General features: G+C 41.8%; 1 long non-coding RNA gene across 1 annotated transcript in view; it reads left to right on the forward strand.

Moving 5' to 3' along the window:
* Positions 1–20,388, forward strand: part of LOC145530575 (uncharacterized) — a 170,153-nt gene extending 149,765 nt beyond the window's left edge. Inside the window, exons 7-9 of the long non-coding RNA XR_014071910.1 lie at positions 11,579–11,686; positions 16,714–16,982; positions 18,955–20,388. This is a non-coding gene — a long non-coding RNA (uncharacterized LOC145530575). The remainder of the gene's footprint in view (positions 1–11,578; positions 11,687–16,713; positions 16,983–18,954) is intronic.
* The last annotated feature ends 5,032 nt before the right edge of the window (positions 20,389–25,420 follow it).

The following is a 25,420-nucleotide window of genomic DNA, read 5'->3' on the forward strand; positions in this document are numbered from 1 at the left end:
ACTTTTTTGGGCTCCAGAATCACTGCTGATGGTGACTGCAGCCATGAAATTAAAAGACGCTTACTCCTTGGAAGGAAGGTTATGGCCAACCTAGACAGCATATTTAAAAGCAGAGACATTACTTTGCCAACAAAAGTCCGTCTAGTCAAGGCTATGGTTTTTCCAGTGGTCATGTATGGATGTGAGAGTTGGACGGTGAAGAAAGCTGAGCGCCGCAGAATTGATGCTTTTGAACTGTGGTGTTGGAGAAGACTCTTGAGAGTCCCTTGGACTGCAAGGAGATCCAATCAATCCATCCTAAAAGAGATCAATCCTGGGTGTTCATTGGAAGGTCTGATGTTGAAGCTGAAGCTCCAATACTTTGGCCATCTCATGCGAAGGGTTGACTCATTGGAAAAGACCCTAATGCTGGGTAGGATTGGGGGTGGGAGGAGAAGAGGACGACAGAGGATGAGATGGTTGGATGGCATCACCGACTCGATGAACATGGGTTTGGGTAGACTACGGGAGTTGGTGATGGACAGAGAGGCCTGACATGCTGCAATTCATGGGGTCGCAGAGAGTCTGACACGACTGAGCGACTGAACTGGACTGATGTACTATATATATGATATATGAGTATATATGTATATGTATGTACTATATATATGATATATGAGTATATAAGTAGATACATGGCACTTTTATGTATTCAGTATATCGCTACATAGATTATAAAGATAGTAAAAGTCTTGAAATGGATCTCAAGTTTTCCTCCATACAGGCTATGACAACATATGGGCTTCCCTGGTTGCTCAGTGGTAAAGAATCTGCCTGTCAATACAGGAGACACAGGTTCAGTCCCTGGTTTGGGAAGGTCCCCTGGAGGAGGAAATGGCAACCCACTCCAGTATTCTTGCCTGGGAAATCCCATGGACAGAGGAGACTGTTGGGCTACAGTCCCATGGTCACAAAGAGTCAGACATGACTTAGTGACTGAAATGAACTGAACTGAACCAATGTATATACACACCCACACAAATATATACTTAGGGAACTGCAGTTTTATGGTCTTTTCTTTACCTTTTCTATTGGTTTCAAAACTGCAAAAATGTCCTGGAAACTCCACAGCCCTCGTTACGAAACTGTTCCTTGGGAGCTGGCACAGGTGCCAGGCAAAGGACACAAAGGTGAAGGGACTGGTTCAAGGTCACCTCTCAGGTCTGGGATAGAGCCTCGGCTGCCCTTGTCACCGGCATTCTTCATTTACAAGACAGGGTCAGCCCTCGGAGTGGAACATTTCACGGGACAAATTCAAAACGACACATGAAACGATGGCCCTTCAGCTCTGCCAGTGTGTGAACCTGTGTTGTGCGTGGTATGAGAAGTTATTTCTCCTAAGGACCATCTTTAACTTAAGCAATATGTCTTGAGGATGTCTTACAAGGGCAATGGAGATTTAGCCAGGGGGCTAAGTGGGAGGAAGTGATGATGTACAAGGTGAATCTTCGGAGACTCTGAAAAACCCATTAACAGAGAAGTTATTAATGTCTTTTTTTATGCAGCTGCAGTGCAGAGGCAGACCCAAAAGAAACCAATCCACATTATTAAACATTTCACAGAAATCCATTTTTAAAAATAGGAGAATGCTATAAATGAAGTCTTGAGGTAGGAACGGAGTACGTGCCTGGCCTCCTGGGCTGGCTGCAGATTTTCTAAAGAATAAAGGGAAATTCTCTCTAAGCCTTTAGTTTGAGACAAAGAAATTGAATGAAATCTCATACTGTAACATTTGATTATCTTTTTTATTTTTCTTGTTCTCATGTTTAATTTTCTCCCTTTTTCTCTTGTATTTCCCCAACCCAACCCTAATACCTCCAGGCCTTTGTCAACTTGAATTTAACTTTAAAAATATCAAACTATTAAACCTTCATTAGGCATGGATGTGATATACAGTGAAGTGAATTCCTCAGAAGTTAATGGTAGAATATTCTTCCGTGAATACGATGTCTCAGAACTATTATCAGAGGGAATAAACTTAGATACTTTTTTTCTCCCATAGTATTGCCAGATTTGCATTCATTTTCATTAGACTAAAAGGATTCTGTAACAGAAACAGTGGCTTATTCAACTTCTTTAAAAAAATTTTATTAGAGTATAGCTGATATACAATGTTGCATTAGTTTCAGGTATACAGAAAAGTGACTCAGTTATACATATACATATATTCATTCTTTCCTGAATCTTTACCCATATAGGTTGTTACAGAATATTGAGTAGAGTTCTCTGTGCTATACAATAGGTCCTGTTGGCTCTCTATATAGTAGTGTTGTTCGTTAATCTCAGCCTTCTAATTTATTCCTCCAGCTGTGTTTCCCCTTTGGTAACCATACCTTTGTTTTCAAAGTCTGTGAGTCTATTTCTGTTTTGGAAATAAGTTCATTTGTATCATTTTTAAAAATTAGATTCCACATATTAGTGATATTATGTGATATTTGCCTTTCTTTTTCTGACTGACTTTAGTTAGTATGATAAGCTCTAGGTCCATCCATGTTTCTACAAATGGCTGTATTTTGTTCTTTTTTATGGCCGAGTAATATTCCATTGTGTGTGTATGTGTGTGTGTGTGTGTATACACACATATATACCACATCTTTGTCCAGTCATCTATTGATGCACACTTAGGTTGCATCCATGTCTTGGCTTCATAAACAATGTTGCGATGAACACTGGGGCGCATGTATCTTTTCTTATTCAGCCTTATATCTCTTCCTCAGAGCTCAGACAGAGTACACAGTAGAAGATAAAAATATGCTTGTCAGGTGAATCAATTCTAGATGCATTTAACTTTAATTCAACACTTGCACAGTCAGAGACTTCCTTCTATAGACCAGACCTTCAGCCAACTGCTGGGCCTTCTGAGATGAATTAAGATGTGGCGCTTACCTCCAACAGCGTTAGAGAGGGGTCGTGGGAAAAAGGGGACCATTCTTCCAATGGTGGGGTCAGGGAGAAGGAGGGCACAAGCAGGTGCCCACCAGATGGGCAGAGGAGGAAGGGCATTCTGGAGAGAGGGACTAAAGGCAGGGAGGAGAAGGGGGCAGGGTGTTTGGACACTTGGCTGGGTGACGTTCCTGGTGACCTTGGCAAAGACTAACACGGAGACATTGAGTATATGGGGTGAAGGCCTGAGGAGCCTTGAACCATGGCCCTGACACCCCTCTTGTTCTGCTCAGGTCATTGAGTGCTCTTGAACACATAGTTTTATTTTTAAAAAATTTTAATTAAAAATTTTTTTTTAATGCTTTTCAGTTATATATATATTTTAATTGGAGTATCATTGCTTTACAATGTGTTATTTTCTGCTGAACAGCAAAGTGAATCAGCTATATGTATATATATATCCCCTCCCTCCTAGACCCCCTATCCCTCTCCAACCCACCCCTCTGTGTCATCACAGAGCACCGAGCTGAGTTCCCTGTGTTATACAGCAGTTTCCCACTAGCTATTTATTTTAGTCACGTGAGTGTATATATGTCAGTTCTATCCTCCCAGTTTGTCTCACCCTCCCCTACCTTCCGTGTCCACATGTCCATTGAACAACATATTTTTAAACAGTAATATGCACACAGATGCCAGAGAGGGGCATGAAACAACAGAATCAACTTTAAGGAAATGCAAACATGTTTCTTGAATCCAATTCTCTCAATTCCCTGGGCACAGTGATAGGTAGGAAGAAAACTGGTAAAACCAAATATCACCAAATAAAAATTAAAAAAAAAAAATCTTCACTTGAATTTGTTCAGTTTTAGTCTGGTCATCACTATGCACTTTTGTGCCCCCATAACATCTCTAAAAGAGAATCCAGAGTGAAGTATGTTCTAGAAGGAATCTGTTGGAGATCCAGCAGGTGATGTTTCTGTGTAATGGTTTATGACTCTCTCACCCTGGTCTTCACCTTGGACTTCCCTGGTGGCTCAGACAGTAAAGCGTCTGTCTACAGTGCAGGAGACCCACGTTCAATCCCTGAGTCAGGAAGATCTCCTGGAGAAGGAAATGGCACCCCACTCCAGTATTCTTGCCTGGAAACTCCCATGGACAGAGGAGCCTGGTGGGCTGCATTCCACGGGGTCGCCAGGAGTCGGACACGACTGAGCGACTTCACTTGCTTTTCAGTTTCACCCTGGTCAGTTATCTTGCTGCTTGTTTTAAAATGCATGGTGGCTGGCTCAGGCCAGAGTTTAGCTGTTTGGTCTTTAATAAATTACTTAATATTTTCACTTGTTAAAAGGGAGCATTGGAATAAGTGATACTGCCCACTCTAGAATTCCTGGAGAGCAGTGATTTCTTATTTGATCCTCTTTTTTTCCTCTATCCTTTACTTTTCATTTTGATCTAGCTGGCTAATTTGTCTCATATTCCAATTTTTGTCTTCTCCCTCCTTCTTTGTTTCTCCATTTCTTCCACTTTTATTTTCTTTCTTGGACACAGAAACAAAATAAAAAAGAACCAGAAACTTTATTCTGGCTATATATGAAGTTAAAACATAGAGATGAGAGAGATGATTTTTAATAGCTGTGCCAGAGAGTTTAAAGAGGATATTCCTGACTCAGTTGAATTTTAAACCTTACTAAGATGGGTTTTCATGGGGTTCTCAAGGCAAGAGCTGAAGGCAGGAGGAGAAGGGAATGACAGAGGTTGAAATGTTTGGATGGCATTACCAACTCGATGGAGATGAGTTTGAGCAAACTCTGGGAGTTGGTGATGGACAGGGAAGCCTGGTGTGCTGCAGTCCATGGGGTTGCAGAGTCAGACACCACTGAGCGACTGAACTGAAGGTGAGTTTTCACCTTTTATTGAAAATCTGATTAAAATTGTTTTCACCTCCTCACCAACCCCCACAATTTTGCATCCAGTAACAGGAAACCATCTCTCTCCCCCAGAGCCACTCAGGGACCTCAGGTTCAGAAGGCTTTGTGTGTTCAGCAATCAAAGGTGAGCCAGAGATGGACATTGTCCACGCACATTGTCGAGTTCATTTTAGGCTCAACCTACTTTCTTTTATTTCTCTTTTGCCTTTTCTAACTCTCCTCCACAACCTCCAACCCCACATGCGGACAATTCCCAGTTTTGTCAGGTGGCTGGTTGGAAACAGCACCTGTACCCTCCTGTGTGCTCCTTGGAGAAGGGCCATCACCCCTGCCGTGGGTCGCTCAGCTGGGAAAGGCCTCCTGCAGATTTCAAGCTGCAGGGGAAATGCAAACCAGGTTGCCAGGCTCCAAGAGAGAGATGGAATAGTAATAAAATGTGGCTAGGAGTGCAGCTGTGGGGAGAGCTCCCAAGTCACTCCTTTTTGTTTTACAAGATATATTAAATTGCTTGCTCTGCATTTTATAGAATGATAAGCCAGAAGTCTCAGAGTCTACCTACCGTGTGGAAAAGCTGGGGATGGCTGAGGTGGACGCATGGTGGTTGTCTGACCCAGCAGTGATTTGTCAGATGGCCACGAGTGTTCTGGGCAGATGAAGTTTGCAACCTGTGGATTTAGATACGGAGGGTTGACCAGCAGGCTGTGCTGGGGTGATCTGCCATGATGGAAGAGTGTGTGTGTGTGTGTATGTGTGTGTATAAGTGTCTGTGTGCTTGTGACTCCTTCACAAGCTAGGCTGCTGAGTTTTCACTTGGTGAGCCCTTTGCATCTTCATTTTTAAATCCTCAAGTTAAAAAAAAGGGAGAAATTAAGATATTACAATAGCATTTAAGATCATTCAAACATCTGGTTCATCAGGTTGACTTTAAGGAGATAAAGATTTCTTTCTTACGAACTAAAAGGTTTCATTTTGCGACTCCCAGATGTCAGCTATCACACCTCCTAATGCTCAGAATATTGCAAACAGGGGAACAAAGTCATTTTCTGTTGGAATAACATCCTTGCGAATACTATATAAGGTTTGGGGCAGCGGTACTCCTCAAGGATTTCAAATATTATGATTGAGAGAAGATTCTTTTTCCACTTTTTCACCCTGGGGAATGGTGTGATTTGTATTCATTCCACAAGTTTTACGTTTTGACTTTTAAATGAAGTAAGAGTTCCCATATACAGACTTGTATTAGAAAAGAGGATTCTAACAGGTCCACTGCACTCGTGTTTGGGCTCTCAGGGGGTCTCCTGCAGTGATGATCTGGGCTCTGGGCCACTGAGGACTTTAAGATGGTTCTTTCAGACTTCCTGCTATGCTGCCTGCAAGTAAGGATGGAGGAATCATTGATTTGAGCTATCAGAGATCCTCACTTTGGTAACCCGCTTCGATCCCAAATGGTCACCACGTTTGCTCTGAGAGCTGCCATATAGAGTGCCACAGCTGGCACTGTGATAGAAATTACAGATGAGGGGCAAATGATGTTCTTATCTCCTGATACTGCCTTGTCCCATTCTCCCAAGATGACTTTGGGTAGTAACACGCTATTAGCTGGGCTGAACAGATTTTTTTTTTTATTGTCCCTGTTGCTTAAAAATATTTATTTAGAACAGGAACAGAAAGGGGCTTGAGCTTCATCACTTTCCAGTTAATCTACCATATTAGTTTCCGATTGCTGCTGACTAGATATTTAGCTGTTGTTGTTGTTTAGTCGTTTAAGTCGTGTCTGACTCTTTTGTGACCCCATGGGCTGTGGCCAGGCTCCTCTGTCCGTGGGATTTCCCAGGCAAGAATATTGGAGTGGATTTCCATTGCCTACACTAGGGGCTCTTCCTGCCTCAGGGATCAAACCCGTGTCTCCTGCACTGGCAGGCAGATTCTTTATCACTGAGCCACCTGAGAAGACTCCAGGTACTTAGTGGGGTCAAATAAAAAACCTCCACTTGGTAAGGAGGCCCTTGATTTGAAAAGGTTCTTTCAAGGGTGATTAAGGACTGTTGCAACAGAGGGAAGTCTCTGGCCATAAAGGTGCAAGCGTCTCCAAGATCAGGCAGAACAAAGCCTTCTCTTGTAAAGAAGGAGTGTGCAGGGCTAGAAAGAACCAGATATGGAAAGTGGGATGAGTGAGGAGGGTGGCAAGATAGGATAGTGGATCTAAGGGTATTCCTCCTTGAGGTCACCCTATTTTTAGGCAGGAACATTAAGGAGGGGCTCTGTGTGGGTTCTGGCAGTGGGTGGGTCAAAGTTCAGGGGTCAGGAGGGAGAGAAACTTAAGCAATATTATTGTGGCAAGCATTTTGTTCCATTTGACTGTGTGGACAAAACAGCTCAGCTAATCATTTAGGAGGCGAAGAGAGGGGATTTTGATGGTAGGTGTCTTGTGTTAGGTAGAGGGTATCCATGAGTTGTATCTAAACTGTAGGGGTCTTTGTGGTGAGTCATTTCTCCAAGCTCAGAATGGCAGGGCAACTTTTTAATGTTGGCCGTTTTCCAGGATTACAGAGCTCAGGTAAAACTTGACATTGAAAGTGGCTTAAAACAACACACGTTAATTATCTGACTGTTCCGGATGCCAGAAGTTGGACATGGGTGCTGCTGGGTTAAAATCCAGGTGTTGGCAGGTCTGTGTTCCTTGCTGGGGGTTCCAAGGAGAGATCTGTTCTCTCTGGTTTTTAGGCTTCTGGGGGCTGCAGCCTTCCTTAGCTTGTGGCCCCTTCCAATCCTCAAACCCAGCTTTGGCCGGTGGAGTTTTTCTTACCCTGCATCACCCTGACACTGCCCTTCCACCTCTGTCTTTCACCTGGATAATCTCCCTTTGTCAAAGTCAGCCAGTAGCATCTTGCTTCATTTTACCTCATAAGGTAACATATTCCCAAGTTCCAGAAAGTAAGACTTGGACATCTTTGGAGCTATTTTTTTTGCCTAGCACGGTGCATATCTGGACGAATTCTGGAACGCACCAAAGGCTCATCTTTCCAAGTACTACTTTTTCAAATACTTATCATTTTTTTGACTTAAGTCAGTAGCTCGCAAAGTTTTTCACCTGGGTCCTTCGCATGTGCGTGCTAAATCCCTTCAGCCAAGTCTGCCTCTGTGCTCCCCTATGGCTCCTCTGTCCATGGGATTCTCTGGGTAAGAGTACTGGAGTGGGTTGCCATGCCCTCCACTCTTAAAATTTCTTGAGAATCCCAAAGGCCTTTTGTTTTTGTGGGTTATATCTACTGATATTGACTGCATTAGGGATTAAAACTGACAAAATTTAAACATATTTATTTATTGATTCATTAAAACTGTCCATGAACTCATTAATATGATTAACATTCTAATTAAAAATAGCCATATTTCCTAAAGCAAAATTTTTGTGAGAGAAATGACATTACTTCACAGTTTTACAGATCTCTTTAATGTCTAGTTTGATAGAAGACAGCTGAGTCTTATGTCTGAGTCTGTGTTCAATCTGTTGCAGCATGCAGATTGGTTGAAATATACCAAGAACATCCAGCCTCAGACAGACATGTAGTTGAAAAATAAAGACATGTTTTATTAGCCTTTATAGATAATTGTGGGTGTACTTGTTTGATATCACACTAAAATCTGACATTTAAAAGAGTGGTATTTGTTACAGGTTAATTGCAATGCAGAATATGAAAACGCAACAAGGTTCTGGAGAAGGGGACAACAGAGGATGAGATGGTTGGATGGCATCATTGACTCAATGGACATGAGTTTGAGCCAACTCTGGGAGACAGTGGAAGGACAGAGAAGCCTGGCATGTTGCAGTCCATGGGGTCACAAAGAGTCGGACGTGACTCTTCAGTCACTAAGTCACATCCGACTCTTTGTGACTGAACAACTGCAACCATAAAATCCAGTGGTCTTGCACTTTGAATAGGTCTTTTAGCCTCACGTTACTTTATAATACCATTCTTTGGTCATTTGAAAAAAATGACTTGCCGAGTTATGAAGACCTTTCAGTTGTCACATTTTTTAGTACAGCATCAAGAAATCCTTGGAGAAGGAGGTGGCAGTCCACTCCAGAATTTTTGCCTGGAGAATTCCATGGACAGAGAAGCCTGGCAGGCTGCCGTCCATGGGGACTGCAAGGAGTCAGACACAACTGAGCGACTAACACAAGAAATTCTATTTGCTAATATCACAACTGAGTTCATCAGAAAAATCTTTCAGTGTTGGCAAGCTCCCATTGACAGAGCACGTTTTTGAGATTTCTCTTTTTCTCTTGAAAGGTCAAATTTTATCACTGGCAACAAGCCTGCCTGTGTTGACATTTGCACTCACGGTACAAAAGCTACGGTGGTGTCTGAGCAGAGTATCTGACAGCCACCTGGACTGACAGGCACGACAGTGGAAGCAGAGACAAGCTCAGTTTCACTCAAATAGGTTCACGATGAAGCAATAAAAGCTACTGATTTTATTAAATATCAGCATGGTTCTGTAAACATTCTTTATAATGAAATGGCAATTCTGTACATTGTACTGCTGCTCCATCCTAAGCCAGCAGTGCTGAGGTGGGGGTCAGCTCTGGGTCCCACTGGATGGGATGGCTCTTGACCAGGGTTCACGACAACAGGCATCTCTGAGGGTCCATCTCCCAGGAAGGAAAGTGTAGACACGCTCCTTGGTGGAGGTGTGTTTGAATGCATCACAGGCTGTGTTTCTAGAAGGAAGCGCCTCTGAAAGTTCAGGTTTTCCTAATAAACGATCACTCCTGGGCTGAGCGGGTCTTTTCTGTTTTGCACTTTCACCCACGTCCAGTTAGTAGACTGACTAGATGCCAGGGCATCACCAGGCTTATGCACACGTTGACGTGTCTGGCCAGTCCGTACAGCAGGCGAATGCTACTTGCTCCAAGCAACACATACAGCACAGCCCAGAGGGAGTTTATTTCTTCTAGCAGCCGGGTGTTCAGGCCTCAGTCCCTCCTCACAAACCGGAAAAATAGCATTTTCCTATTTGTCTCTCTTCAGCTAATCCGAAATTCTTCAAGCATTATCTGTAACCACTGAGTCTTCATGCTGCCTTTCAAACTAATCAGCTACACAGACAGAGGTGATTGTCTCCTGCGGGTCTCTCGTCATTTATAAGTGCCAGTTGGTAGTTTTCATATCATCGCAAATGTCAGGGCCCTGGCATGATTCTAATTTTAGTCCCTTTCTGTCTTTCCCTCTTTGTTACTAGAAATGGCAGAAACACCCTGCTTTTCATAAGGGTAGGCTGAGAATTCCTTCACGTGTGTCTTAAAGCTCTGAGTTCATCGGGCTCTTGGAAGACTTTATTTTTTTTTTTAAATCTCAAGGGAGATTACATTATCAACAAGAGACGTTTGATTGGTTCCTACGAGCAGATGTTGGAAAAGCAGGATATGCTCTATTGTACAGGTTTTTCATGCTTTCCAATTCTTTACTATTGTGAAGCCATAAAGTCTTATTAAACTGTAATTAATGAACTGTTTGGATTATTGAATATTATAGTCTGTCTGTAATTCACCTTAATCAAATAATGCTTTACTTCCTCTTATAGCTCAAAGTCCAGGGTGGTCTGGAGGTTCTGTGATATCCCAGCCTCCCTCCATCATTTGTCCTCCCATCCTTGCCTTCCAGTTTTTGTCTTTTTGTCTCATAGTTGCAAAATGGAGGCTGTAGCTCCAACAACATAGTCACACTCCGGGCTAGGGGAAGAAGAGGAGTCAATAGCCTGCCCCCTTCAGGGTTTTTTGTATGTTCTGATTTGGGAGAGATTGGCATCTCCAGGGTTTAATGTCTGCATCACTTGGGCCAGAGCTATCTCATGACCCTATTCCCCACCCATACACCCCTTGCTCATTCAAGGGAGGCTGTGAGACTGAGAATTTCTAGTAGGATATATCACTGCCCTAAACGAACCTGGGATTCTGCAGCAAGCAATTGGAAGAATATTTGATGTACTATCAACAAAGATATCTATCTTAATTCTCTTAAGTCTCATAACCAATCCTCCTTTCATCTGGCCCTGCCTTTGAGTAGTCTGGTGTTCTAGTTTCTGATAGACGCTGCTCTGGACTCTCATTGATTTCCCCATTAACCTTGTCATTTCTTCATCAGAATCCTCAACGAGTGGCATGCAACTGTGTACAAAAACTCTCAGGTATCTTCACTCCGTCCACAAGTCTGTGCATTGCAGTGTACAAACGAAATCCGTGGTTCTTCATTCTGGCAACTGAGACACACTTCAGGTTTCTCACGTCCACACGTCTCCAGCTTTCTAGGCCTTGTTTCCATGTTCATCCTTGGTATCTGGATTTTTATGAGATTGATCCCCTTAGGGCCTCAGCACTTCTACCCATTCCAAAGTCGGTTTTGTTCTCTGGACCACTGGAAAGTTTTGCATCCTGTGACTGCTAAGTACCTCTTGGAAAGTCTCCGAGCTTTAGGCTGTGGCCCTCCCTAGAGACCCTGAGAGAGAACTCATGCCAGGTGTTTTCTGTGTTATGTGTGTAACCCCTGAGCACACTCCAACCACATTCCCTGAACTTAATGTACTTACATCGTCAGGGGAACCTGGGAGAGGCTCAAATTGAAGATTTTCCCTCTAGTCATTGTGGCTATTCTCACATGACCTGTGGTCAGGGGAGGACAGATGCAAGGATTTGGACAGGAAATCTGATTTAGTACTTTTCTTTCCAGCTAGGATGACTGCTGGGGAGAAACTTAGGATTCTGGAGCCAAAGGGGATCTGGATACTGCTGGTCAAATGCCCATGTGGACAAATGAGGACACCTCGCTTTGAGGAGAGTGAGTGATTTTTAACAGAAGTCTTGCTGGTAGTCAGGGCAGATCTGGGCTTAGAATATATATATATATGTTTTTTTCATACTGGTTATAGGGATTGGCTTTACATTAATTTTCAAGGGAAAGGTTTTATCTTCCTATGCCTGTCCCCTTTCTTTAGGAATGCTAGAACTACCAAAAGCCTCCTGGCTATAAGGACAATGGGTTATCTCTGAGACGCCCAGGCCCCTGGTATCACCAGGTAGAACTGAAAGTTTGTGTGAAGGCATTAAAGGATCTCAATTAAATCTTATATTTTCTATCATGTTGAGCACTTAAGTCTTCCCTTTTCTTGCACGTAAAAAGTATTTCATTGTTGTTTACTTGTTAGGTTGTGTCCGACTCTTGTGACCCCATGGACTGTAGCCTGCCAGGCTCTCCTGTCCATGGGATTTCCCAGGCAAGAATACTGGAGTGGGTTGCCGTTTCCTTCTCCAGGGATCCTCCCAACCCAGGGATCAAACTCACATCTCTTGCATCTTCTGCACTGGCAGGCAGGTTCTTTACCGTTGAACCACCAGGGAAGCCCCAAAGTATTTTGGTACTACATATTATATCATTAGGATCGCTTTATATAATGAACCTGGAAGAAAAAGAAATGTTGGGTTTTAAAGGAAAGTCATCAGAGATGTGTTTAATTGACCTCAGTGACTTATTTAGTGCAAAATAAAGTCCGCTATACAGAGAGATCAATCACATCACAGATTTTCTTAATTGTGCTTTTCTCTTGAGTGCAATTAAAAGCATCAGTGCCGCACTGTTTAATGCTTACATTCTAAGCCTCCATTAGCAGTTCCTATGGATGGACTTCTATGCTTGAGAAGGTGCTTTTAAAACATCCAGAGACCTGGTCCCACTTCCCTTCTCTGTACCCTCCAGATCCTGGATTAATTGGTCTCAGGTGTGTGCTCGGCATAGGAATTACCAGACAATAAGGAAGGAAACAACAGCAACTGCAACAAGACCAACTCCCCAGGTGATGCTAAAGTGCAGTTAGGGAGGAGAGGAACATTTTTATGTGTTTATCAAAACATTGCTTAAATAGAAGTTATCAGTTTTCATGAAGTTGGATACACATTTTATTCTCCTTTGTGAAATGTTATGCATAGGTCCTTTTGTCTGATTTCCCTGAAGGCGTACTTAAGATATCTACGATAATTTAGATGTCCTGCTCAATGGTATCTCATCTACAATCACGGTTTTGTTATAACCATTCCTTAGGGCAAAATCATCCATCGCGTCCTACTGAGGGAAAGCCAGTCTCAGTAGAAGAGGTGGTCGGATTTCAGGGGCCATCAAAGTATTCCAATCATTATTTAACAATTAGTTCTCTGGCAGATAATGATAGTTTTCCCTCAATATCTGTTCTCTCTTCTTCTTTAATCATAAATCTTTTGAACGGGTGACTGGGCGCATAATTTCCCAGGACAAAAATGAAATTCCTCAATTTCTTTCACCACTGGTACGGCCATATCATTCAATTCTACCTAACATGATGTAAACCTGGTAGCTCAGATGGTAGAGTCTGCCTGCAATGCAGGTGATCCGGGTTCGATCCCTGGGTCGGGAAGATCCCCTGGAGAAGGAAATGGGAATCACTCCAGTGTTCTTGCCCAGAGAATCCCATGGATGGAGGAACCTGGTGAGTGACAGTACACGGGGTCGCAGAGTCAGACATTTTCAGGCTGAGCGACTCACTTTAAAGTGATGTGAGCAGAACCTGAGCAGATGTAGTGTGAGCACCTTCCGGGAGCATCCTTAGAGGGAGGAAGCATGCTCTCTTGCCCTTTCCTCTTCCCTTCTGGCTCCTTCCTTCTGGACATGATGCTAGAGCTCATGCCGCCATCTTGGTCAGCAAGGTCACTGCCATGTGGTAGGAATGGCTGAGATCCTAGTCACGGTGGAGCCATCACACCTTGTCTACAGGAGAAATAAACCAGATATTTCTTGCTTCAGCCACTGTTATGCTGTTTTTTTTGTTTCATTATCCTCAAATTGAACTCATCACCCATTGTGAATTACAGCTGAATGTACTAGTACTGATCAGGGGAGGAGCATATTGCTGAGCAGAGTCCCAGTTCACAGATATGTTTTGAAAATATCAGAGCCCTAAGAAAGCCCATTTGATGCCACTGATATTTTTTCAGAGTCCCTGTGCTTCATCCACTCTCCAGTCTGTTTTAATTATATTTTGGCTTCCCTGGTTGTCTAAATTTTTCCTCTTTCCATCTGATGAATTACAATCAAAGCTGGCAAAACCAAGAGGCAGATGAGGTGATGAAATCTGCTGTAACCAGGACATGAAATTGCTTCTTAATGGGCCTCCGATTTCACTTCCTCAAGGTCCATACCTGTCACATGGGTTCTGAGGACAATATGTCTCAAGAATAAAATTATTACCTAAAAAAGGACTAGGGTTGAAGATGAACAGAAATTCTTTTTCAAGCTAGATTGATCATACGAGTCCTTAAATGGAAGCAAACCACTGAGATTTTAGTGTGTGACATTAGTTATTGCACAGTGGTTTTGACAAATCAGAAAAATTGTGTATTGAAAGCAAAAATATAGACATAGGGACCAATATCTAATGCTGCTAAAGGATGTTGAAATTGTATACAACTGTGGCAGGAAGATGGTCAAATCCCAGTGCATTATCGAATCATTTACTATCATTGAATAGAAATCAAATGTTTGTGATGTGGCAATGGTTAGAGCAACAGCAGAGAGAGGACCAAGAAGTGGTCTTCCGTATCATTCAGGTAGTTATTCAAGCTTTTCACCTCCTAATCTCCTACTGGACCCCATGGGATTTGGTACACATGATATGCTCAACTAGTATAGAAATACTAGATGACTTAATGTATTACAGAAAGTATCTCAGAATTTATAAAAATATTGAAACCAACAGTGCTCAAGATGAATAAGAAATCTGTTAAGGCATAAAAAGAGTGACTTATATAAGAGATCATAAAGATTTTACACTCAGTTTGGACAAAGAAAGCTTAAGACGTGATAATGGTTTCAGAACATCTTTTGACATGAAGACCTGAACAAAATATTATGAATTAAGATGCGCCACAGATTTCTTGATTTACAACAGATAAAGTAAATTAGAAGGCTGCACATGGTAGAAGAAAAATAAGGAAAGCATTTTACTTTGAATTGAATTTTAAAGTTTAAAGTGATTAATCAAATTATTTAGACAGTGAGTGATTCACAGTATTTTGATTGACTCAACCGTGAGGCTGAGGTAAACAGTTCATTACACAGAATAGAAGACAGCAGAAACAATTTCATTGAATCAGCTGGATATGTGCTCAAGTTTTGCAAATACATGAGAAACAGCAGAATTCTAATTTTTAGGAAAGTTGGAGTAATGATTAATTAGATCGGGAATTTGTCTCTGTAGTAAAAGGTGATCTTGACAATAGATGGAAATAATGGAGTTTCTATTCTAAGAAACTTTTTCCCCAAAGCAATCTTGCCTTTAGTGGGACTAGGTAAGCAAAATTTGAAGTTATTCCCTTTAGATTCCCAAAGAATGGTGAACTTGTGAAAATGAAGAATCTCAGTGTTAAACTCTCAAATAAGGAAGTGACAGGGTAATGGCCTTGATGAAATGCAAACCCATCAATTGTACCTCTGATTTTACTTAACTGAAGTGAGTGGAACGATTTTCTTGCCTACATCTGCTCAGGCACAGAGCATGTAAAAATTGAGTCAATTATTTAAGTCATATATATTTGAAAGTCTGTTTTGGGGCCACAGTTTAGCTTGACTGCTGTTAAGCAGGTCCTCTGCATATTTTTCCTTTAAAATTTTATTCTGCTGTATAACTGAAGGCTGTATATAATGACAAAAAAAATGATTTATTTGTTTTTCAAAAGAAACAAAATCAATGATCATGTTCTGCAATGAGAGATGTGAATTGTTGAATAACTAGCTGCTTAATTTCCTCCATATGAGCAATTGAATAGACAACTTAGCTCTCCCCTCTCATTTTTAAAACCAAATGATAGGAGTCTTAAATCTAAGCATAGGCACTGCTTTCGTCTCACTTTTTTTTTAAACTCAAATTCTATGATTCTTTGTTTACTCACCATAATACTTTGCCAATATAGTCAGGCTCATTTCAAAGAAACATTAAAGAAAGCTTTCTTTAACAGATATTTCAAACTTGTTCTTTAAAGATAACTTGTAAGGCTCGCTTACCTAATTGAACAGTCTAAATAATTTGTAGAATTTTCAGATATGTTCTAGGCAATCAATTATTTCTTAGTCTTTACATATTAATGTAATTTTAGAGTAAGCAAGGGAATTTTCTTCCTAGTCCACAGAAACAAAAGTAAAAATATGCCATTAAGCTTGACTACAGATACAAAGTTTTAAAATTCATGGTAGGTCATCAATAGTCTTAAATGTGGTTTAACTCCATATGGTTTCATTGTATGTGAACAATAATTGTAGAAAATGAATGATGATGTTCTTACAGTAATGGAATTATTCATAACTGGAAGTCACTGAGAGATTATCTATTTCAAAGTCATATTCTAATTTTAGATTAACTAAATTAACATTTTATCTTCCTTGGTGGCTCAGTGGTAAAGTATCTACCTGCCAATGCAGGAGACATGAGTTTGATCCCTGATCCCTGAAGATCCTCTAGAGAAGGAAATGGCAACCTGCTATAGTATTTTTGCCTGGGAAATCCCATGGACAGAGGAGCCTGGCAGGTTACAGCCCAAATATTACTTTAGATGTACCTTCATCTCAGCAGGATGTACTGTTCTGTTTTAGAGAACAACACATATTTAGCTCAGGAGTTTTATTGGTCTAGCTCCATCCTATTATCCCTAATTTCTCAGAGTATGGCCTATTAAAATTTTTCCACATTTTTATAACTATTTCAATAGCAAAAACTTGGAGCTTACCAGGGATTGCAAATAAGTATCATATTAACCTGGAAATCAAACCTGACCCACCCATTTCAGAGATTGATGCTTTCGAACTGTGGTGTTAGGGAATACTCTTGAGAGTCCCTTGGACTGCAAGGAGATGAAACCAGTCCATCCTAAAGGAAATCAACCCTGAATATTCATTGGAAGTACTGATGCTGAAGCTGAAACTCTGATACTTTGGCCACCTGATGCAGAGAGTCTACTCACTGGAAAAGATCCTGATGTTGAGAAAGATTGAAGACAGGAGGAGAAAAGGGCAACAGAGGATGAGATGGTTGGATGGCATCACCGACTCAATGGATGTGAGTTTGGGCAAACTCTGGGAGATGGTGAAGGACAGGGAAGCCTGGTGTGCTGCAGTCCATGGGGTCGCAAAGAGTCAGATACGACTTAGCCAACGAGCATGCACACAAGGATTCAAACTGAAATTGGTGTGACACCAAGAGAGATCATGTCATTACCTTGCCCTGTCTCTTGCAGTTTAAATAGTCTCTACTCAAGAAACCTTATTAAGTCTCTACGTCTCTTGTTCAGTCACTCAGTCATGTCCAACTGTTTTGTGTCCCCATGGACTGTAGCCCGCCAGGCTCCTCTGTCCATGGGATTTTCCAGGCCAGAATACTGGAGTGGGTTGCCATGTCCTTCTCCAGGGGATCTTCCAACACAGGGATTGAACCCATGGCTCCCGCATTGGCAGGCGGATCCTTTACCGTTGCTCTAAGTCTCTATGTGTTCCCAATTCAACAGTAAGATGAATGGGAAGGAAGGCATGAAAGTATATTGGACTAGGAAGGTTCTAGAATACAAATTACTCTGTATCCCTTTCAATTGGGGTGGAGTAGTTGTGTTTGCTACATAAATCTGGGAGGTCTTTGCTATCTTGTCTGAGATGGTAGGAGCACAGTTTTCCATGGAAGGAGTGAAATGATGAGATTAAGCTATTATCAGGTGAAACCACCTGCAGTCCCGATTTCAAAATATTTCTGTTTTCAAATGACTTCTCTGGAAGGAAAGGGGCTATAAATCCCCTAAATAAATAATAATAAATGTTCTGGTCTGTGTATGTATCACAGAAAGATTACTTTGGCATGCTGGCACTTAGCAAATGAGAAATGTCAGAACAAATAAACTGCTTAATCCATATTGGATCCTGACAAATTGATTTGGAAATCTTGTTTTTTCCTATCAGGTGCTGCTTCTGAGATGGATTGTTTCACATTTTTTTTATGTTGGCTTTGAGGCCTTTGACTCATGCTATTGAGACTAGAAAGGCAATTTAGCAGTTCAGGGAGGTATCTGACAAAATGCTTTAAAAAAAGTTTTTATCACTTTTTTCCTGAATTGATATTTTATATCACTCCTGTACAGAGTCATGGTAACATCAACTTTTTGTGCCAGGACAAGTACTCTCTTTAAGTATCTATCACCATTTCCATCATTTTCCATTTACTGTTATTTCTTTCAGAATAGCTATCAGGCATCAGATTTAAAATTATGCAGAATCCTAGTGACTTTGCTAGTTATCATCATTCGATTCTTAACAAATTATTTTGTTGAAAACAAACTTGTGAGAAACGATTTCCTGCTCTATCAAATAAAGAGTTTCAGGTTAATATTTATGGCCATACTTTTAGTTATTTTTTATATTTATCTTAAGGAATCACTGTCTTATAAAGTTAATATATAAAGCACATAAGTATGTAAAACATATCCTGTTTGTCAATAAATCCCCACCAGAAACTCACAACAACACACTAATGTTGCTGCTATTACTAGCTGTATATTAGAGTTGAGGAAACATACAGCAAGTTTAATAAACTTGCCCCAAAGTCATAGGTGATTAGTGATAGCACCTAGGTTTGATAGCACCAAGGTCATTCGATTAGAAACTTTGTGGTATATTTCCTTAATACAAGAAGGAAGGAATCTCTAAATTCTTTCTTGCAAGGAAGACACAATTTAAACAATTATATTCCTTTTTTTTTTGTAAATTTAATCCATTGTGAGGGCTTTCCAGGCGACACCAGTGGTAAAGAATCGGCCTGCCGATACAGGAAATGTGAGAAGTGAAGTTTCGATCCCTGGGTTGGGAAGAGCCCCTAGAGTTAGGAAGTAGCTACTCACTCCTGTATCCTTGCCTGGAAAATCCCATGGACAGAGGAGGCTGGCAGGCTACAGTCCCTGGGTTTGCCAAGAGCCAGACACGACTGAGCATGCATGCAATCAGTTATAAAGCACCAAGCCTCGTGTTCACCTATTATACTTTCCCTCCAGCGTCAGAGAAGGCTCCGCTCCCTCTGCTGTGTCCCTAACTGGGAGGAGTCCTGGGATGGATACACCACCAGGCAAAGCCCTCACAGCAACATCCCATGGGAAGAGAGGACCACCACCGACAACGTGAGGAACAGTAAGAAAAACGCTCTCTGCCAGAGGTTGTAAATTGCTGACCACAAGCCAAATAGGGTACATAAATATATCTCGGCAGCTGAGCACTTAAACTTTAAAAAAAAATTATTTATTTATTTTAACTGGAGGATAATTGCTTTACAATATTGTGATGGTTTTTGCCATACGCCAGTATGAATTGGCTGTAGGTACGTGTCCCCCCTTCTGAACCCCCCCTCCCTCCCCACCGCATCCTTCCAGGTTGTCCCAGGGCACTGGGTTTGGGTGCCCTGCTTCATGCGTCGACCTTACCCTGGTTATCTGTTTGACATATGGTAATGTGAATGTTTCAATGCTATTCTCCCAAGTCATGCCACCCTTTCCTTCTCCCACTGAGTCCAAAAGTCTGATCTTTACGTCTGTGTCTCCTTTGCTGCCCTGTATGTGGGATCGTCGGTACCATCTTTCTAGATATCATACATATGTGTTAATGTACGGTATTTGAAAATTAGCTGCCAATGTTTAAAAACTGGAAGGTTTCACACACATCTGGTCTCTTCCTCCTCATGAAATAAAGAGTTGGCAACGCCAGGCTTCTATCCACACCTGCTGGTGGTGGATTGGAGCAACAGGCAGCCGCCCTGTTTGGGGGGGTCATTCATCCTCCAGTTCACCACCCAGTCCCCACGATGTGTCATTTTTGCAAGTCACTCATTTTGTGTATTAAGGGAACAATCACTGATTTTGAGTTTGTGACTTCTGCCTATATAAAGCTATTTGCTCTCAATTCTTCTGATGCATAAATCTGAGTTTACAGAAGTTTTGTTCTGTACCTATGGTGTCGCCTCACCTTGCTTGGTATCCTCAAGACAACTTTGGTAAAAATCTACGCTGGTGTACAAGGCTTTGGGAGCTAGATTTGCATCTCTTCTGAGTGATCTTTAAGGATGAAGCAAAATGCTTTCCAGGCTGCGGAGGTTAAGGAGTATTTTCTGTATTAGTGGTCGCTGAGCCCTAATTCAACCTGCTGAAAATATTAACCATTGCAGCAAATATCTTTTCCTAGACTCTTAGCCAGTTTTCTTCCTAAGGGATTTGAGGGGCTTATAACATTGAACATCATGGAAAGAAGGACAGCTTGGTTGAATAATAGGATCAAAGGGAGTGCCTGTTTCCAGACAGTAGAATTGTGTTCTTATTTATAACTAATTATTGACTTTAGCTTCACGCTTCCTGGCAGCTATAGACAAAAGGAAAAGTTTGGGATTTTAAAGTTAGTTTTTCCTGACAAAATAAGTCCTAGAAGTTCATCCAAAGACAAAACTGAATCTGAAACTAGAGCTGGCAGGTATATGGTAGTGAAGGCCATCTACCTAGCTCACTGGGTTGTGTTACATACAAGGACTCTGTACTGTTTTCATCAGAAATTTAAAACTATGTTCATACAAAACATGTACACTGATGCATACCACAGCTTTATTATAGTTGCCAAAACTTGGAAGCAACCATGTCCTCCCATGGGTGAATGGATAAATAAACTGGAAGAGACTAAACGGAAGCCTCCAACAGGGTCATTAAATTCATAGATATGGAAAATGTTTCTTAACTGTCCCAAGATAAAAACAAAAAAATATGTACTTGTTAGGCTACTGGGGGATTTGGGTCACTCATGGTTGTTTGGTCACTCAGTCATGTCTGACTGTTTTGCAAACCCATGGGCTGTAGCCCACCAGGCTCCTCTGTCCATGGAATTTTCCAGGCAAGAATACTGGAGTGGGGGGCTGTTTCCTCCTCCATGGGATCTTCCTGACCCAGGGATCGAGCTCAAGTCTTCCGTGTCTCCTGCCTTGTGGGCGGGTTCTTTACCACGGAGCCACCTGGGAAGCCTGTGTCTGCTCGCAGTGTGGGGCTGACTGAGGCCATAGGATCCTCCTCGACTGTCCCTGGGCAATTTTCTCCCTGTCTCTCAGGCAACGTGTCCACCCCACTGGGCGTTTCTCTTGCATCAGACGGGCTGAGGAGCCTGCTGAGAACGAGGCCGGCCTGCCAGCTCCTTAGCTTTACCTGATCAAAGCAGACGGGGGAGCAGTAAGCAGCAACTGAATTCCTTTAAGACCTGCCTTGCTGAGAGAAAAGTTGGTTTGTTCTGGTTTGTACTCAGCTGGCATAAAAGGAATTGCAGGATCTGAAGTAATGATATCCTGTTGTGCTTTGTCCGAAGCAATCTCAGGAAATAATTTACGACCCTTTGCTATTTTTTCCCCTCTTAAAATTAAACTTGTGGGTGATCAGCTCTGTCAGGCTTTAACCTAAACCTGGCCTCCTGCCGCTTTCTTTTCTCAGACTTGGAAACTCAAAAGATGATGTCAATTTGTTGGTTGTCAGTCTTGGATGTCTTCTCACGGGGACTGGGTGGCCTTGGATGAAAGGCAACGACCGAGGTCTAGGTTATATTTTGAGCTCTTGTTCAGGCTGGGCGTTTTGTCTTCATAAGAGGGAATTTTAGTTGAACGTTTTGCTCGATTCCTAGGAACTGTTCTCAGATGTGGAGCTGCCAGTGGGGTAGAGAGGCAATTCTATTTGGCTGTGCTTGGCACACTCTTGATGAGCTGAGAAGGAAGTAACGAGGCATCCTTACACACTTGTCAGGCTGTGCAGGTTGCCTACCAAGCTGACTCCATAGGCTGATGTCACGAATAAAAAATACGTAAAGCAATGCCCTCTGGCAGAGGGAGAAACACCTTTAAGTGCCAACCAAAGGCCACCAGCTAAACTGAAAGACAAAGAAATGCAGAGGTTAATCTACGGCGCCCTGGTTGTATGTGGAACCAGGTTGTTTTATCTGTCGGCCAAGGAAGTCAGGGGATGGGGTGGCTCAAGGAGAAGGGAGGTGCCAAGGGGCTGGATGAGGTTCCTGGGCTGTTGTGGCAGCAGAAACTGCTGAGTTTATGCCAGACACTTGAGCCTCCGGCAGAGCTTAGTGGTCAGAGTCTGAGAAGAAAAACGTGCCAGTTGCGGTGGGTGGGGTTGGGGGGGGCGGGCTCAGCTGTCAGAAAATGCCTTGAACCTGCTTTCTCTCCTTCTCTCTTCCAATGGAGGTAAAATTAGAGGAACACATGAACACCCATGGCGGATTCATATCAATGTATGCCAAAACCGTTACAATATTGTAAAGTAAAAAAATAGACAAATAAATAAATAAAATAAAATACAACAACAAAATTTTACTATTACCTGTGTGTTTCATAGTCAACTTGTAGCTGTGGAAATATTTACTGCTGGTTGCTTTTACTGGAGATGGCCCTGCACCAATCGTATGCTTAATATCACCAAATAATTCTTCTTGCTTTATCTCTGGGCAGGGCTCAGTTCTATCCATGAAACTTTAGTTAAAATAACGTGGAATAGTGCTGCACAAGTGTTCTTTCTTTCAGTGCCACAGTTTGGGTTTAAGGATGTGAATCTCTGTTTTAACGCAATATCAAGAATTTAAAACTTAGACATTTGCCAGCATGGATGCTCATTCATTTTGTGTAGCTGTGAGATGAGAACTTAAATTTCCTACCGGAGGAAAGTTATGTACCCCTCCCCGCCCCTTGAGCTATAGCTTATTTATCAAGTGTGCATGCCTGCTAAGTCGCTTCAGTCATGTCCGACTCCTTGAGACCCCATGGACTGTAGAACCACTGGGTTCCTCTGTCCACGAACTTCTCCAGGCAAGAATATTGGAGTGTTTTGCCATTTCCTTCTCAGCTGAATAGAATGACTCCTTCCTGCCCTTCAGCTGGCTCAGTTGTGTATATGTGTGTATGTGTGTGTGTTGCATTCTTTTTCAGAGTCTTCTCCTTATAGGTTAGTATAAAAAACTGAGTATAGTTCCCTGTGGTATACAGTAGGTCTTTATTAGTTAACTATTTTGTATATAGTAAGTAGTGTGTATATGCTAATCCCAAACTCTTAATTTATCCCTCCCATCCCTTTCCCCTTTGGTAACCATAACGTTGTTTTCTGTATCTGTGAGTTTATTTGTTTTATAAATAAGTTCTTTGTAACCTTTTTGTTTGTTTGTTTGTTTCCATATGTAAGTAATAACAAACGACACATGTTTTTCTCTGTCTGACTTCACCTAGTATGAGAAACTCTAGATCCATCCTTGTTGCGGCAAAGGGCATTGTTTCATTTTAATCAAAACCAAATTGGATTTGTCATCCTCCCCACCAGGCTTCCCTGATGGCTCAGGTGGTAAAGCGTCTGCAATGCGGGAGACCCGGGTTCAATCCCTGATATGGGAAGATCTCCTGGAGAAGGAAACAGCAACCCACTCCAGTATTCTCGCCTAGAAAATCCCAGGGACAGAGGAACCTGGTGGGCTACAGCTGACGGGGTCGCAAAGACATCACTTTCACATTCGCTTGTTCTACCGCACAAACACCGGCTGTAGATTAACCAAACAACTTACCTCTCAACGACTAGTTTAGACGCCCATCTTCCTGGTGGGCATGTTCCTAAAATGCTCTTTATTTCTAATTAATTCATTAATCAATCCATTCATTCATTAATTAAATCATCTGCTTCTTAAATTTGTACTATTTTACCTTTATGTTCCTTTATTTTTCAGGGCCAGGGCACTGTTCTCAGGCACCAGTGAGAGGCGGCCACCCAGACCCTCACTTTTCCCTTAAAATTCAGCTCAGAGTAGGATTCTCGGTGACACCTCCCTGGCCTTCATCTGACTTAGGCTCAGCTGGGTGCTCCTGGCCTGTGCTCTCGCGTCATTGCTATGAATTGTCGTCAGGCTGCTCTGCCCAGTTCATTACTGGAGGTTTGCTTATATTATCGGAGAAGCCTGAGACTTCAGATTCGGGCAGGCTGTTCCAGCTGGACACATGGCTGGGGCTCAGAATTAAATTCTGGATTTATGAGGACAGGAATGGATGAAGAAGTGTTTGGACAATCTTTTCATCCCCCTATTTTAGTGGCTCAAAAACTGCAGTGTTTTTAATGACCCATTTATATAGGTTTCCAGATAACCAGCTATAAAAGCGCTGCTATTTGATCATGAGGTCGGGGCGGGGGCGGGGTAAGATTAGATGCTCTGTTAAAACTTCCTCTCAGTTCCCTTCTGGTAATACATCCATGGACATGAAGGGTTATCCGAGGGGATGAGGTCAGCGAAAGGTCTAATGCAATCTTGGGCTGCATTAATTGAAGAATTGTACCCTGTTCACGGAAGAGAATAGGCTCCTTGCACTCAGCACAACTACACTCACAGCAGCAAACTCTGATTCATTCTCCGTGTCTTACTGAAACAGGAGAGTCTCTCCGACATCTCGGCGAGAGGTCAGTGGGTAATGATCCTGGTCTTACATAAGCGATGGTTGAAGGTGCCGTGCGTGTTCAGTGGGGAAAAAAGAGCCGTCAACCGAGAAACAAGGCTTCCTATGTTTGAGGTCTGTTATATGGAGGAGGAATTAAAACTTACCCCATTCAGCTTTCAGACCTAGGCTTTGGGAGCAGAAATTACCCACAGAGAAGATTTCAGCTAATTAAAAGAAAGAGTGTTTTAAAAATTGGAATGGGCTCCCTTTCCTATTACTAAGCTCCTCAGTGCTCACGGTGTGAAAGAGGAACGATTTCTACAGGGCAGGTAGCTGATCTTTTCAACCTCTTTCAGATCTAAGAGTCTACTTTTTCAAGATGGTGACCTTATTTTTTTCTCATTTCCAAAGAGGATTCAAGAAGAAATGGAATTTAAGTACATTAGGGCAATTTAGGTAGCAAGGCAAAATAAATTCCTGAAAGACAATGATATTCATGAGTAGGACCATCACAAGTTTTATGAAATCTCAATTGTAGATTAACTTGAAAAATAATTTGCCCAGTCACTGATGAACACAATTTAGTTACTTGTGTTCAAAATCAAGGAGAAATAAATAGACAGGCTCTTACTACCTCTGACTCATGGTTTAATTGACCTATATAATGTCTTTCACCATAGCAAGGCATTTTTGAGTTTGGGAATATTTTAAATAAGAAAAACAAGAACAGTGATAAACAAACAAACAAAAAAACCCAGAGGGCAGTGGTGAGATTCCTGGGTTATTCATTCATCAATTGTCCTGCTATTTAAGTAAGTTGAAAAACTTGACTAACAACTCACAGAATCCAAAACTACCGCTTTTTTTGGAAAATTATTCTTGTTCTGAAAAACTCAGGTAGTCTTTCATTTTTTGTCTTAATTTTTTATTGCCAAACATTAAAATTTTTTAAATGTCTGAAGGTTATCTCTTTTAACAAATTTTTATCCTATGTGTGACATTTATGCAGTTTTATTTTAACAAATCAGCAAATATAT

Source organism: Giraffa tippelskirchi, chromosome 12 (assembly GCF_054371585.1).
Source record: "Giraffa tippelskirchi isolate mGirTip1 chromosome 12, T2T-mGirTip1v1.2.pri, whole genome shotgun sequence".
Classification (NCBI taxonomy): Eukaryota; Metazoa; Chordata; class Mammalia; order Artiodactyla; family Giraffidae; genus Giraffa; species Giraffa tippelskirchi.